Source organism: Carcharhinus amblyrhynchos, chromosome 17 (assembly GCF_965287045.1).
Source record: "Carcharhinus amblyrhynchos chromosome 17, sCarAmb.v2.hapA, whole genome shotgun sequence".
Classification (NCBI taxonomy): domain Eukaryota; kingdom Metazoa; phylum Chordata; class Chondrichthyes; order Carcharhiniformes; family Carcharhinidae; genus Carcharhinus; species Carcharhinus amblyrhynchos.
In genome coordinates, this window is record NC_137340.1 from 46,305,786 (window position 1) to 46,323,179 (window position 17,394).

Genomic DNA, 17,394 nt, shown 5'->3' on the forward strand with positions numbered 1-17,394 from the left:
GGCAGGATGCTCCGTCAGAGAGACGGTACAATCTCAATGGGCTGAATGGCCTCGTCCAACACTATAGGGATACCATTTTACTCTAAGACCTATCAGTCTAAAAGCCACATAAACTTTGCATTATCTTTCTTTTTCTCCCCGCCCGAACCTATGATTTAGGAGATTTTTTTTTTGTTCTCCTATTTTGGATCTGCATATGTGGTATCGGGGGTTATGGGGTGTCTGGGATTCTCAATGGGCAAGAGACAGCACCCACCCCAACCTCCAGTACGGAGAGTGGTCCGTACTCGAATAACCCACATGTGATCCTGCTAACTATTCCGCATGTTCTCTTATCAGCTCCTTGGACTCTGGTGAACACAGGCATTTCGGTGTTGACAGGGTTAATGCAGTGCAGTGGTGCATTTACAGCTTATTCAGATTACATTCCTCCAGTGAAAACAATGAGTGTATTCATCAGGCCAGTACCACTCCCACTTGAGAAGTCAAATTTCAATGTCTTAAATGACAGGTTGTCAGAAAACAACAACCCGCGAGACAACATCTCTCTCCAAGTACAAAGATTTTAGATTTGTCCACAAACTGGAATGGAAGGAGGTGAAACCATCAGCTGTGAATTTTCCACCAGGACCAAAGGTACATTGTTGAGGAACTTATAACCATGATGTGACTTTTCTCTTCTGAACAAAACGTCCATCAAGAGGCTGGGATTTTCCTCACCCGCAGCGGGTTTTCCAGCAGCGCGAGTGGCTCACCGCTGGCCGTCAGTGGGATTTCCGGTCCTGCCGAAGTCAATGCCATTTGTATGTCTCGCCTACCCCACCACCGAGGAACTCACCCATCTTCTACAGGATCTGTAGTTCCTGCCGGCAGGAAGGGCCGTGAAAGGCTCGCCCTGAGTCACTGAATCTAAATGCATAGAATCTAAATCTATAAAACATTTGGATAGTTACATGGGTATAGAGGGATATGGGCCAAATGCGGGCAATTGGGATTCGCTTAGGGGTTTCAAAAAAAAGGGTAACATGGACAGTTGGGCCGAAGGGCCTGTTTCCATACTGTAAACGTCTATGACCCTAATCCCTACAGAGCAGAAGGAGGCCATCCAGCCCATCGAGTGTGCACCAACCACAATCCCACCCAGGCCCTAATCGCATAACCCCACATACTTCCCCTGCTAATCCCCCAAACACTAAGGGACAATTTAGCATGGCCAATCAACCTAACTTGTACATCTTTGGACTGTGGGAGGAAACCAGAGCACCCGGAGGAAACCCATGCAGACATGGGGAGAATGTGCAAACTCCACATAGGCAGTGACCCGATGCCATAATCAAACCCGGGTCCCTGGCACTGAAAGGCAGCAGTGCTAACCACTGTGCCACCATGCTGCCGAATCATACAGAGCAGGGAAATCCTAGCCTGTGCAGACATGATGGGCCAACTGGTCTCCTCTTGCATTGTAACAGTTCTGTGTTTCACCAGGCTAATATCAAGACCTAAATGGTTAAATAAGGAGGACAGGCTGTACAGACTAGGCTTGTAATTTGCTTGAGAATAGAAGATTAAGGGATGTTATATGTTTAGTAGTTGCATGATAGCATTAAGGGTAATTAAATCTGTGGGGTTGTGGGGATAGAGCCTGTTGTCAGTGCAGACTCGATGGGCTGAATGGCCTCCTTCTGCACTGTAGGGTTTCTATGATTCTAGCCATAGTCTAATGAATGGCAGAAAGACTCAGAGATCTGAACATAAGAACATACGAAATAGGAGCAGGAGTAGGCCATCTAGCTCTTCGAGCCTGCCCCGCCATTCAATAAGATCATGGCTGATCTGAAGTGGATCAGTTCCACTTTCCCGCCCTCTCCCCATAACCCTTATTTCCCTTGTCTATCAAAAACCTATCTACCCATGACTTAAATATATTTAGCGAGGCAGCCTCCACCACTTCAACGGGCAGAGAATTCCAGAGATTCACCACCCTTTGAGTGAAGAAGTTCCTCCTCAACTCCGATCTAAACTGTCCCCCCCTTATCTTGAGGCTGTGCCCTCTAGTCCTGCTATCCTTTCTAAGCGGGAAGAATCTCTCTACCTCTACCCTATCCATCCCCTTCATTATCTTATACGTCTCTATAAGATCCCCCCCTCATCCTTCTAAACTCCAACAAGTACATACCTAGTCTATTTAGTCACTCTTCATAGTCCAACCCCCTCATCTCTGGTATCAGCCTAGTGAGCCTAACTGAATGTATTCCTCCTGTCACTATGTGCAACTGTTCACGTGCTTCAGTGTCTATGTGGCAGCGATCCCATTCCGGAGCACAATCCAGTGATTATTTTTGGAAAGTGCATCTGGATACCTGACATTGAATTCCCTCTCTTTCTTTCATGAGTTCACATCTGTTAATTTATGCATAAACATTTGTGTGCATGATGGGAAAAAGCAGAGAAGGAACTAAATCCACCAGCAAGAAGCATTGGGGCAGCCACAAAGCTTCATTATTAAAGCCAGGTTCCATCCTAACAGAACAGCAACAATAACTTAAGACAGTACAAACAATTCCAAGGTGCTTCAAGGGAGTGTTTAAATTATTCACTGAGCCAAAGGAGAATCATTGAATCCTACAGGGCAGAAGGAGGCCATTCAGCCCATCAAGTCTGCACTGCCCACAATCCGACCAGGCACTATCCCCATAAGCCCACACATTTACCCTAGATTGTCCCCCTACCACTAAGGGGCAATTTGGCATTGCCAATCGATCTAACCTGTACATCTTTGGACTCGGGGAGGAAACCAGAGCATCCAGAGGAGGTATCCGAGCAGACAATCAAAGACTTGGTCATGAAGGAAGGTTTTAAGGAGCCTCATAAATGGTTAGGGAGAGAATTTGTGAGTTTACAACCTTGGCAACCTAAGGCCTAACCACCGGCAGTGGAGTAGTTAAAGTTAGGGATGTCTGGAATGGAGGAAAGCGGAGATCGTGACATATCAGAGCTGGAGGAGATTGCAAAGACAGATGGTGGGAGAGCCATGGAGGGATTTGAAAACAAGGAGAAGAAATTGAAAATTGAAGCATTGTTGGATCAGAGGCAGGCGTGGGACAGTGAGTAATGACGTGATGGAACATTTGGAGTTCAGTTACAGAATTTTGGATTTACTTGCCCAAAAAGCATCCATAACTGAGGTACGCTAATGGGTGACAGGCCTGGCATTGAATCCAGACCTTCCTGTCTGTGTGACAAATCTCCACACTGAAACAGAGCATTAATCAAGTACCTGAGTTCAAAAATAATTGGTTATACAGACGTCATTCGGTGAGCTGCTGGCACTCACTGTCATCGCTGGCAATTGCCACATGGGCAAAATGCCAACAATGCTGCTGAAACCGCACTCCAATGTTAATCACCAGCCGTAGAACAAGGAAAGACATCGAAACTAAAGCGGCCTCAGCCCGGCAGCATGGTAGCACAGTGGTTAGCACTGCTGCCTCACAGCGCCAGGGACCCAGGTTCAATTCCTGGCTTGGGTCACTGTCTGTGTCGAGTTTGCATGTTCACCCCGTGTCTGTGTGGGTTTCCTCCCACATTCTGAAAGACGTGCCGGTTAGGTGCATTGGCCATGCTAAATTCTCCCTCAGTGTTACCCAAACAGGCACTGGAGTGCGGCAACTAGGGGATTTTCACAGTAACTTCACTGCAGTGTTAATGTAAGCTTGCTTGTGACACTAAACTTTAAACTTCTTTTCAAAACCCGAACAGCTAATAAAAGGTAAATGAGCTTTGATCTCTTTGTATTTTTCCACCATGCGCTCCTGTATATAAATACACTTTGGATTATTACCATTTAAATGGTGGCTGTCAAGGAGACATTTGCAGAATAGATACAAGACCTGACCTTACGAGAGGGCTGAATTAGCATCTGCGGTTGAGATGATTTAATTGTTGAAGCACGCTGGGTTAATAACCACTTCGACTGATGTAACCTCAGCTCCATTGCACTGCAGTATGAGGGACATTCATCCGCCTCTTCTTAATCATGCCATTGCTTAGTTTAAAATAAGAAGCAATGGAATCAGAGCAGCGAGGGCTGCGTTAAAGATAAAGATAGCTCTTGGGAGAGAACAAAGTGACACTGATGGTGAAGCCTCAAGGACATAAGTGAACCAGATGGAATTTTATGAGAATCTGGTAGTTTTGCAATCACAATGAATCGAGCATTTTAGTCCAGATCTAAATGTAGATAAATTGAATTTAAACTCCTCCAGTTACCAGGTGGGATTTGAACTCACATCTCCCAGAACATTAGCCCAGGCCTCTGGATTACATTACCATTATTACCCTCCAGAACTGTTGAGGGGACACCAGGATTTAAAGCTTTATCATCTGGAAAATGCCAGGCAAAGAAGAATCATTGAACAAAGAGACAGAAACAGGAACAGGCCCTTCTGCTCTCCAAGCGTGCATCGACCATGCTGCCCATCTGAATTAAAACCCCCTACTCTTCCTGGGACCACATCCTTCTATTCCCATCCCATTCATGTATTTGTCAAGATGCTCCTTAAAAGTCACTATCGTATCTGCTTCCACTATCTCCCTCAGCAGCGAGTTCCAGACACCCATCACCCTCTGTGTAAAAAAAAAAAAATTGCCTCATACATCTCCTTCAGGTGCAATGAAAGGCAATTTTTTTGCCTCCAAAGTTCCATAAAATGAAACAAAAACTTTATGTGCAGTGCTTGCCTTTTGTCTTGGCTGCAAATACCATCCTAACTTGGCAACCACCAACATTAGATAGCGCATTTCTGTTTCATTTTGGCAGATCTCAAAATACTTCCCAATCCGTGAGGGAAAGCTATTCTCCTGGATTCTAATTCTCTAACATCGTATTCTCCATTTTCATTCAGTGCAGGGCAAGGAGTCAGTTTAGATCTTCATCTTAAACTGTAAATCACACTGCCTACTCCACCCCCCACCAAAATACACATAAATATCTTCATTTTTCCAAGAAAAGAACAGTAGAAACATAGAAAAACTACAGCATAAATAGGCCCTTCGGCCCACAAGTTGCGCTAAACATGTCCCTGTCTACCAGGCTCACCTATAAACATCTATCTTACGAAGTTCCATGTACTTACCCAAAAGTCTCTTAAAAGACCCTGTCAAATCCACCTCCACCACCACTGCCAGCAGCCAATTCCACCCTCTGAGTGAAAAACTTACCCCTGACATGTCCTCTGTACACACTCCCCAGCACCCTAAACCCATGTCCTCTTCTGGTACCATTTCAGTCCTGGGAAAAAGCCTCAGAATCCGCTCTATCAATACCTTTAAACATCTTATGCACCTCTATCAGGTCCCCTCTCATCCTTCGTCTCTACAAGGAGAAAAGACCGAGCTCTTTCAACCTATCCTCATAAGGCATGCCACCCAAACCAGGCATCATCCTTGTAAATCTCCTCTGCACCATTGCTATGGCTTCCATATCCTTTCTGTAATGAGGCAACCAGAACTGAGCACAGTACTCCAAGTGTGGTCTGACTAGGGTCTTATACAGCTGCAGCATTATCTCCCAACTCCTAAACTCAATTCCTCGACTGATGAAGGCCAGTACACCATACGCCTTCTTAACCACAGCCTCTACCTACGAAGCTGCTTTGAGCGTCCTTTGAACCTAGACCCCAAGATACTTCTGATCTTCCACACTGCCAAGAGTCTTACCCTTAGTATTATATTCTGCCATCCTATTTGACCTGCCAAAATGAATCACCACCCACTTACCTGGGTTGAAGTCCATCTGCCACTTCTCCGCCCAGTCTTGCATCCTATCAATGTCTCGTTGCAACTTCTGACATCCCTCCACACTATCCACAACACCTCCAACCTTTGTGTCATCAGCAAACTTACCAATCCATCCCTCCACTTCCTCATCCAGATCATTTATAAAAATCACAAAGAGCAAGGGTCCCAGAACAGATCCCTGGGGAACTCCACTGGTGACCGACCCCCATGCAGAAAAAGACCCATTTACAACCACTCTTTGCCTTCTGTGGGCAAGCCAGTTCTGCAACCACAAAACAACGTCCCCTCGGATCCCATGCCCCCTCACTTTCTCAATAAGCCTTGCATGGGTCATAATCTTATGATTCACTTCCCATATGGCGTCTAATCCTACCCCTCACTATCCTGAACCCTTCCTCAGCTCTCCAAGTCTGTGAGGTCACGGCTCTCCACCAACTCCAACCTATTAGGCATCCCTAATTTTAACTGCCCCTCTACTGGTTGCGGCACAGTGGTTAGCACTGCCACTTCTCAGCTCCAGGGACATAGGTTCAATTCCAACAGTCTGTGCGTTATCCCCATGTCTGTGTGGGTTTCCTTCGGGTGCTCTGGTTTCTTCCCACAGTTCAAAGATGTGTGGGTTAGGTTGATTGGCCATGCTAAATTGACCCTAGTGTCAGGAGAATTAGCAGGGTAAATATGTGGCATTACGGGAATAGGGCCTGGGTGGGGTTGTGGTCAGTGCAGGCTCAATGGGCCAAATGGCCTCCTTCTGCACTGCAGGGATTCTGTTATTCTATAGTGGCCTCCTTACTGCTTCCTGTGTCCTCCTCCCTAAATCCTTTCACATGGGGCCAGTCAATTCAGCTGGCTAAGATGACCATTGCATGCAGCAGAATAATGCCAACACTTGTGTGTTCCACTGCTGTACCAGTGAGGTTGATCTTGGGACCTGTCTCCTTGCTTTGCCCATAGTGATATCATGGCATGAGCTGTGATTAACTATCCTGGGATAACAAGTATGCCACTTTTTTTTATTCATCTGTGGGACATGGGCATCGCTGGGCATCCCTAGTTGCTCTTGGAGGGGTGTTGGGAGTCAACCACATTGCTACAGCTCTGGAATCACATGTAGGTCAGACCAGGTAAGGATGGCAGATTTCCTTCCCGAAAGAACATTAGTGAACCACATGGGGCTTTCCAACAATCAACAATGGTTTCATGGTCATCAGTAGATTCTTAATTCTAGATTTTTTTATATCTTCATTTCCATGGTGGGATTCAAACCTGGGTTCCCAGAATATTAGCTGAGGTTCTGGATTAAAAGTCTAGCGATAATGTCACGAGGCCATTGCCTCCCCTTGTGCCTAGTCCTACTTCCTGCTCCTTAAAACCTACTTCTTTGACCAACCTGTTTTAATATCTCTTTCCCTGGCTTGGTGTCAAATTCAAATGACTGTGTGAGGCACCTTGGGAAGTTCTCCCATTTAAAAGCTGCTATATCAATGCAGGTTGTTGTTGTGATTATCCATCTTTCTGAACTGTCTCAATACAACAACGCCCCTTCCAGGGTAGAGAACGCCTAAACAAAATAGAGCAATCCAAGTGTAATCTTGCAAAGCTAAAGTAATTTGTTTTGCCTGATGACCGAATACGCTCGAGTTATATCACAGTGAATGCTTGGGTGGCACTGTTGCCTCACAGCACTGGCTTTACTTCCAGCTTTGGGTGACTGCGTGGTGTTTGCAGGTTCTCCCCGTGTCTGCGTGGGTTTCCTCCGGATGCTCCAGTTTCCTCCCACAGTCTAAAGATGTGCGGGTTAGGTGGATTGGCCAGGCTAAATTAATGTCGGGGGATTAGCAGGGTAAGTATCTGGAGGGTTATCGAAATGGGGTCTGGTTGGGATTGTTGTCGGTGCAAGCTCGATGGGCCAAAAGGCATCCTTCTGCACTGTAGGGGATTCTATGACTGCGCCCCCCCCCCCCCCCCCACCTCTTGCTTGCACCCCACCTCCCCACACTATCGAAATTTAAACTGATTTCAAGTGGCTAGATGATATTCGTTATAACATTCAATGCTCACAAACAAATCTGTTTCTTTGCCAGCTTTGCTGATGGGACTCATTCAGCCTGTACACAATTTTCCTGCTCAAAACACGCATTACATTAATCTACATTAAAATCCATCTGCTGTTTCACAGCTGATCTGCCTAACTGATTCAAATTCCCTTTTAGTAATCCTTTATAATGAGGTACAGGAGGAATTACAGGTGATAATTATGGACTCGGTAATGCAAAGATGTGAAATGAATTATTCCCAACGGGGAAAGGACTGCTGCAGTGTACAAGGCCTGTGTAAGCTCAGCATCGATGTGCTGCTGCCTGTGGGGATGCACGCCAGCAGTTTTATTCTTTTGCATGGTGCAAAAGTCACTATTATGGGCAGCGATGTACAAATGGACCTTTGAAGCCTGGAAAGATCCCTCCAAAGTGTGTGTGTGTGTGTGTGTGTGTGTGTGTGTGTGTGTGTGTGTGTGTGTGTGTGTGTGTGTGTGTGTGTGTGTGTGTGTGGTGGTTTCGAGTTAGTATAAAAGTGAACCACTAACAACCGTCTGGGTGGTTGCCATTTTGAAATGTCAACCAATGCATACATTAGGCCTGTCCCAAACTCCAACTCAGCCCATCAACACAGGCTGAATGGCTTGCTCAATCCTTTGTGCCCATTTATAAGCTACCAATCAGGGAAACGTGCATTAAAGGAGTGAGAAATTGACTCTAACTACAAATGCGAGTTATCATTATACACGGGTGGGAGAGGGGGAGAGGTCAATTTTTACACTGAGTATACACAAAAACTTGATTTTGGGGACCAGAAAAATAGGTTTGTTAAATGCTGGGTGTTTCCTGTACGCTGCATAAGGTGGACCCATACGCCGCGCAGGGTGGACCCGTACGCCGCGCATAGGGTGGACCCGTACGCCATGTAGGGTGGACCTGTATGTCACGATTTAGGGTATTCCTGCTGCTGCGCTTACATTTTTGTTGGTGGTCACTGTTGTTTTTGTCTTAGCTGCAATCTACTCCCCTCAACCTGAAAGCTGGCCAATTTGACCTCTGCGATCCCAAAGCTCCTTATCGTCACCACTGCAATATAGAGAAATGTGGCAGCCAGTTTGCAAAGCCTAAGCTGCGACAAAGAGTAACGACTGGGTTCTGGGGTGTACAGGTGGCCGAGCAATAAATACTTTGAGAGCTTCCTTGTTCTTCATCAAAATAGTGGTTTGGGATCTTTACATCCTCCCACCGAGAGAGCAAAATGGGACTCCAGAGTTTTTGCAGAAGTCCATCTTTTTAGTTTATTCATTCGAGGGACATGGCAGTCGCTGGCTGGCCACCCATTTATTGCCCATCCCTAGTTGCCCTTGTTCAAAGGGCATTTGAGAGTCAACCACATTGCTGTGGCTCTGAAGTCACATACAGGCCAGGCCGGGTAAGGATAGCAGATTTCCCCAATGTGTAGACGCCGGCAATGGACTGGGGTGGGCACAGTAAGAAGTCTCACAACGTCAGGTTAAAGTCCAATAATTTGGTATCACGAGCTTTTGGAGCACCGACAATGGCACATCAGCGAGACCATGCAGGCACTACAACAACGGATACCACTTGACAATCATCAGGCAGGAGTGATCCCTTCCTGTCGGGGAACACTTCAGCAGTCAAGGGCATTCAGCCTCCAATCTTCGAGCAAGGTGGCCTTCAAGACACACAACAATGCAGAGTTGCTGAGCAGAAACTGACAGTCAAGTCTCACACACATGAGATTGGCCTCAACCAGAATCTTGGGTTCATGTCACACTACATGTAACCCCTACCATTTGGCCTGGGCTTGTAAAATCCTACTAACTGTCCTGGTTTGAGACAATTCACATCTCTTCAACCTGTGCTGAACCCTCTCTCCACTCACATCGTCTGTACCTGTAAAGACTTAATTACCTGTTAAGATTCACATTCCAACTAGTATTAATTAAGTCTATGTCTCCTTATGCCCTACTTGTGAACCCAACTCTCCACTCACCTGACAAAGGAGCAGAGCTCCAAAAGCTCGTGATACCAAATAAACCTGTTGGACTTTAAGCTGGTGTTGTGAGACTTCTTACAGATTTCCTTCCCTAAAGGACATTAAAGTGAACCAGATGGTTTGTCCGACAATCAGCAATGGTTTCATGGTCATCGGTAGATTTTTAATTCCAAGATATTGTTTATTGAATTCAAATTCCACCATCTGCTGTGGCAGAATTTGAATCCAGATTCCCAGAACATTAGCTGAGTCGCTGAATTAATAGTCTGGCGATAATATCACTAGGCTGCCTCAGAGGCGAGAGAGCTACTACTGGGCTACAGCTGAAACTCCTCGAAATCAAACTGTTAAATAAACATGTTTACAGTTTGAAGAACTTGAATTTACAGGACTGGATGGTGAATGGCTGCAACTGTTACCGTTTGACATCACAGTAACTTTTTATTAACTTCAATTTCCAGAGACGTACAACATTAGAATGATGAATGTGACCTCTACACTCCAGTTCCCAAGGACTTGTCATGACCGTCATAATTCTTATGCTGAACGGTTACTGTGATTAGAGAGAACAGGCCGTTTAAAATGTCTTTTAATGACAGTGTATTGCTTAACACGGTGACATTACTCTCCATCGAGAGTGGGACTGAAATCAGCAGCAATCCCCCTTCTGATAAGAACATAAGAACATAAGAAATAGGAGCAGGAGTAGGCCACCTAGCCCTTCGAGCCTGCCCCGCCACCCAACAAGACCATGGCTGATCTGTCGTGGCTCAGTTCCACTTTCCCGCCCTCTCCCCATAACCCTTAATCCCCTCTCTTATAAGAACATAAGAAATAGGAGCAGGCACTATTCGACAAGGTCCTTCGCAAGCTCAAGTCTGGATAGCAAAGACAGTAAGATAGGCGCAAGATCCCACCAGGGGACAAAACCCAGAATCTCGTCGGCATAAACTCAACGCCAACGCCACCCCCCACCCCGCCCCCCCCTCCCCAATCCCTGGTCATCGACGAAATGAGGTTCCTCCTCAGGAAGCTCGGGGACCTCAATGAAACATATTTCCATCTCATTAGCAACCTTCCCCTGTGTATGCCCCCAACCTGCCCCTGGTTGGAATCCAGCCCCCTCACCAGTTTAACATCAGGGGGCAGTGCCAAGGGCGAGGGGGCAGGGATTCCTGGGAACGGTTCCAGGAGAACAGTTTTCCTTGTCCGTGGGGGGAGGGAGGGCGATGGAAGAGGGGGAGGGCCCTGTGTTTTTATTTTTAGTGCTGGATATTCCCTAAATTCAAACACCATTGGGTTCTTTCCAAGTGCATGATGGCAGGAGACATGCCTTTTCTAGCGAGAAAAGCCGGCTGTGTAGCTGATGTTTTGGCACTTAGACAAGAAGAAAGGGATAATTCCACCCCTATGTTTTCATCATTCCAGATAGTCGGTTTTACCTGAACAGACACCAGGTATCAGAGTGTGGCGACTCGGGGATTTTCACAGTAACTTCATTGCAGTGTTAATGTAAGTGTACTTGTGACACTAATAATTTTTTTTAAAAATTGGTAAAGTATTTTCATAAGTACAACAAAGATAAGACCCATTGAATCCCTACAATATAGAAGGAGGCCACTCGGCCCATCAAGTCTGTACCAACCACATTCCACCCATGCCCTATTACCGTAACCCCACACATTTACTCTGCTAATCCCCCGAGACTAAGTTAGAGCTTAGTATGGCCAATCAACCTAATCTGCACATCTTTAGAGTGCGGGAGGAAACCAGAGCACCTGGAGGAAACCCATGCAGACATGGGGAGAATGTGCAAACTCCACATAGACAATGATCCAAGGCCAGAATCGGACCTGGGACGCTGGCACCGTGAGGCAGCAGTGCTCACCACTGTGTCACTGTCCTGCCCTGTAAAACACTGATCATTTCCTACTATTTAGCATGACCCCCTTCACGAAGACAGGAGCAAAATAAGATGCATGCAAGCAGTTACATACCTACTGAAACTGCTGAGACCTGAAACCTTAAATAGATCATAAAGAGGCTATTTGGTCCATCAAAACTATGCTGCACGTGAAAGAGCCATTAAGTGTCAACCACAATGCTGTGGGTCTAGAGTTTCATATAGGCCAGACCAGGTAAAGACAACAGATTTCCTTCCCTAAAGAGACATTAATGACCCACAAAAACCAGTTTTCACAATCAATCAACAATGGTTTTCATATTTGCTATTATTAAGATTATCTTTTAATTGCAGATTTAATTAATTGAATTCAAATTCCACCAGGCTGCTATTGTGGGATTTGAACACCAGGCCCAGTAGATTAACCTGGGCCTTTAGATTACTAGCCCAGCGACATTACCACTATGCCACCAACTTCCCTTATCTGTCTTCCTGTTAAATATGTTAGAATGTAACTGGTGAAAACATTGGATCTGTTGTAATGTAACCAATGGTAACAAGCTGTAAAGGTCAGCTGACCCAGTAAACCATGTAACCAATGACAGAATGGCGTGATGATCAGCAGACCAGTAGAAATTAGAACCTGTTGGGAATTGTGGGGAGCTTGGGATGGCCCATGGCGAGGCCAGTATCCTCCACTGTACCCAACACCTCTCCCGTCACTCATGGCACCCTCCCGTGCAAGCACAGAAGATGGAAGACCTGTCCTTTTACCTCTTCTACGCTCACCATCCAAGGTCCAAAACATTCATTCCAGACTCACTTGCACCTCTTTCAATTTGGCATATTGCACTCGCTACTACTAATATCACAGTGTCCTCTATATCACAGAAACCAAAGGTAGACTGGGTGATCGCTTTGCTGAATACCTTTGGTCTGTACACAGTCAGGACCCTGACCTTCCGGTTCCTGCTCCCATGCCCACATGTATGTCCTTGACCTGCTGTAATGTTCCAGTGAAGCTCAACGCAAACTGGAGGAACAGCATCTCATCTTCCAGCTAGGTACTCTACAGCCTCTGATCTAAACATCGAATTCAACAACTTAGAGGATTTGCTCTACTCTACCTCGACCCCTTTGGTTTCATTCTATTTTATTTAATTTTTTACTGTTCTCCAACTTTTATTTCTTTCTTATCTCTCTTCATTTTTCTTCCCACTCTTTTCCCCGACTTTATCCCCCTTCGCTCACCTTTTCTCCCCCTTTGCTTCTCCTTTTCTGAATCTTACCTCTGTCCCATCCATTTTGATTCCCCACCCCACCCCCTAACCCTCCCCCCCGCCCCCCCCAAAATCTTCATTTCAGCTTCTCTGCCGTTTGGCCATTCGTACCCTTTATTCGCTCTGTGGACAGTTATTAATTGGTTTCTCTGGTTTTTGTGGCTATGACTTATCTTTCATTCCCTCACCCTGCAGTATAAGTACCTCCCACTTTCTACCATGCCTTTCAAGTAGACAAAAGGTCATCTGGACTCGAAACCTCAGCTCTTTTCTCTCCTTAACCGATGCTGCCAGACCTGCTGAGATTTTCCAGCATCTACTCTTTTGGTGAGGCCTCATGTTCGGAGTAATGAAGTTTCTTTATTAAACCTTTTCTTTGATTTATAAGTAGGAGTAGGTTCTGTTATATTTTTATTGTCGGCATCTGAAGAGTTCTTTCTGGATGAACAAAGTACACCTAGACGACTCACCTTAACCACTCTCTGTGCTAGTGTTAAGTTAAAGATAATTTGTTAGTCACTAGTACAGTCTTTATACTAACACTGCAATGAAATTCCCCTAGCCGCCACACTTCAGTACCTGTTTGGGTCAATGCAACTAAGAGCATGTCTTTCAGACTATGGGAGGAAACTGGAGCACGCGGAGGAAACCCACACAGACAATGTGCAAACTCCACGCAGACATGACCCAAGCCAGGAATTGAACCCAGGTCCCTGGCGCTGTGAGGCAGCAGTGCTAACCACTGTGCCACCCCATGCCACACTATGCCGTGAGGTCCACGTTCTCACACAATATATATAAACATATGAATGAGGAGCAGGGGTAGGTCTCTTTGGGTAAGGAAGTTCCTACTTGATTCTTTATTTGATTTGATGGTGGCTTATCTCATGGCCCGTTGAGGCCACTTGTGACAGATCTGGTGATGGCCCAGAAACGACACTGCTGTAACAAAGGGAGTGTGACTGCTAAAGCTGTAGAAAGTCTGACTAATCAATAAAGTTTCCACAGCGAGCCAGCTGACGTGAATCACAATGTTGAAGATTTGACATCGGCGGGGGGGGGGGATTATCAAGGCCGCTGTTGATGCAGAAGGAAACCACAGCATTGCAAACAAGCAACGTGATCTGCTTCTCACCCCAGCTCCACAATTACAGAGCCAGGCAAATGAAATGGGAACACATTATTATCCTTCAATGAGTGAACGTCATCACTGACTCTCCCTTCTATTAACTGCCAAGTAGGTGAAAAGTATTATTATCTTCAAGATACATTTTGTTCACTGTTGTATCCCTCCCCATCCTGTGGCTGAGAGGGTCAAGAAATTATTCTATTTATTAATGTCGCAACTAGACTTACATTAACACTTCAATGAAGTTACTGTGAAAATCCCCTAGTCGCCACACTCCAGTGCCTGTTCGGGTACACTGAGGGAGAATTTAGCATGGCTGATGCACCAGCACATCTTTCGGACTGTGGGAGGAAACTGGAGCACCCGGAGGAAACCCACGCAGACACAGGGAGAGCATGCAAACTCCACACAGACAGTGACCCACACTGGGAATCGAACCCAGGTCTCTGGCGCTGTGAGGGAGCAGCGTTAACCGCTGTGCCACTGTGCCACCCAGTTGGGCTGAACCCACGTCATAACTCAGGCTGCTGCTTTGTGACAAACAGGAGATGGACAAAGAGCCAGCCCATGGGACACCCTCGCTCTGAGAGCTGAGCTGTGCCCAGCACATTCCCGCTAGCCGTGGGGTTGGTATCGAGAATTTGGTGCAACACCAATGCTCTGCCCTGGGGGTCCAAGACATCAACAAGTCAGTATGTTCTGTTGTCCTGTAATGATCAAATTTTCTCTGCAGATCAGGGGTTGCTCGATCAAACCGCCTGTTCATGTTGCAGCGAGGCTGGAGAATTTGGCAACCAGCCACATCTCTGTTCACTGCAGGGGGATTTTCCCATGGGCTGCACGGTGGTACAGTGGTTAGCACTGCTGCCTCACAATGCCAGGAACCCGGGTTTGATTCCCAGCTTGTGTCACTGTCTGTGTTAACATAAGAACATAAGAAACATAAGAAATAGGAGCAGGAGTAGGCCATCTAGCCCTTCGAGCCTGCCCCGCCATTCAATAAGATCATGGCTGATCTGTTGTGGCTCAGTTCCACTTTCCCTCCCTCTCCCCATAACCCTTAATCCCCTCTCTTATCAAAAACCCATCAACCCGCTTCTTAAAAATATTTAGCGAGGCAGCCTCCACCACTTCAACGGGCAGAGAATTCCAGAGATTCACCACCCTTTGAGTGAAGAAGTTCCTCCTCAACTCCGTTCTAAACCGCCTCCCCTTTATCTTGAGGCTGTGCCCCCTAGTCCTACTGTCTTTTTTGAGCGGGAAGAGTCTCTCCACCTCTATCCTATCCATCCCATTCATCATCTTATACGTCTCAATGAGATCTCCCCTCATTCTTCTAAACTCTAACGAGTACAAGCCTAGTTTATTCAGCCTCTCCTCATAGCTCAATCCCCTCAACTCCGGTATCAGCCTAGTAAACCTCCTCTGCACTCCCTCCAGGGCCAAAATATCCTTGCGCAGGTGCGGCGCCCAAAACTGCACACAGTACTCCAGCTGCGGCCTCACCAATGCCCTATACAGCTGCAGCAAGACCTCCCTACTTTTATATTCAATCCCCCTCGCTATGAAGGCCAGCATCCCATTCGCCTTCCTGACCACCTGCTGCACCTGCAAGCTGGGTTTTTGCGATTCATGCACAAGGACCCCGAGGTCCCTCTGCACCGTCGCCTGCTGCAGTTTTTCGCCACGTAAGTAATAGTCCTTCCTACCATTCTTCCTACCAAAGTGGACCACCTCACACTTGCCAACATTAAATTCCATTTGCCATTTCCTGGCCCATTCGCCCAGCCTATCTAGATCCTTCTGCAGACTCTCCACACCCTCCGCACAATTTGCCGTTCCCCCAATCTTGGTGTCATCAGCAAATTTCGACACCCTGCACTCGGTTCCCTCCTCCAGATCATCTATATAAATGGTAAATAGCTGAGGCCCCAGCACCGACCCCTGGGGCACCCCACTAGTCACCATCCGCCAATCCACATTCTCCCCATGTCTGCGTGGGTTTCCTCCAAGTGCTCTGGTTTCCTCCCACAGTCCAAAAGACATGCTGATTAGGTGCACTGACCATGCTAAGTTCTCCCTCAGTGTACCTGAACCAGCGCCGAGGTGTGATGACTAGAGAATTTTCAAAGTAACTTCACTGCAGTGTTAATCTAAGTTTACTTGTGACACGAATAAATACACTTTAAACTTTACCAGTGGTAAGATTCCGGCCATGATCCACAAAAGTGCAAAGAACAAATCCTGACATGAACTCAGATTCAGGTGGGCTTAGCTAACCAAAACTTTCTTCTAATGAATAATAATTAAGCTAACCAAAATCAAAACACTTTCATTACTAGAAATAAGTCATGTTTATAATCTCATGTTAAAATATGAATAGTTAAAACTAGCTATTTGACAAAGATAAAATGATGCTAATTGTAAATATGGGTCTCTCTTTAATTCTGGTAACCTAACAAGGTTGTGCTAATTGAATATTACAAGACCACTTCAGGAGCAGTTGTGAGTCTCAAGCATGTTTGATTTGGAACTGGATTTGTGAGACTGTGCCCCTAAAGGAAACTGATCATGGTGGCACAGTCCCTCACAGCGCCAGAGACCCAGGTTCGAGTCCAGCTTGAGTTACTGTCCATGTGGAGTTTGCACATTCTCCTCATGTCTGCGTGGGTTCCCTCCGGGTGCTCCAGTTTCCTCCTGCACTCCAAAGATGTGCATGGTAGGTGGATTAGCCATGCTAAATTGCCCCTTAATGTTAGGGGACCAGCTAGGGTAAATAGTGGAGTCACAGAGATAGGGCCAGAATGGGATTGCGGTCGGTGCAGGCTCAATGGGCCGAATGGCCTGCTTCCGCACTGTAGAATTCCATGATTCAGTTGGGTTTTGATGATAACCCAAAGCTTTGTGGTCACATTTACTGAGAGTATTTCTATTTCCAACTGAATCAAAATACAGCGGGATCGGAACCCACATTCTCTGATTTTATCCGCACCTGACCCACTCCATTACTCCACCCAGAACCGGGGGCTCAGTGCCGTCCCTGCGGTTACAGTGCAGGTGCATTGCAGAGTCAGCACCCACCCCAGACACCCAGAACGGCAAAGAGGAGACAATCTCATAGAAATCATAGATACCCTACAGTACAAAAAGAGGCCATTTGGCCCATCGAGTCTGCACTGACTACAATCCCACCCAGGCGCTACCCCCATATCCCTACATATTTACCC

General features: G+C 46.4%; 1 protein-coding gene across 2 annotated transcripts in view; it reads right to left on the bottom strand.

The window, feature by feature from the left end:
• sema4gb (sema domain, immunoglobulin domain (Ig), transmembrane domain (TM) and short cytoplasmic domain, (semaphorin) 4Gb) overlaps window positions 1-17,394 on the bottom strand; it is a 161,894-nt gene that overhangs the window by 33,433 nt on the left and 111,067 nt on the right. The window lies entirely within an intron of this gene.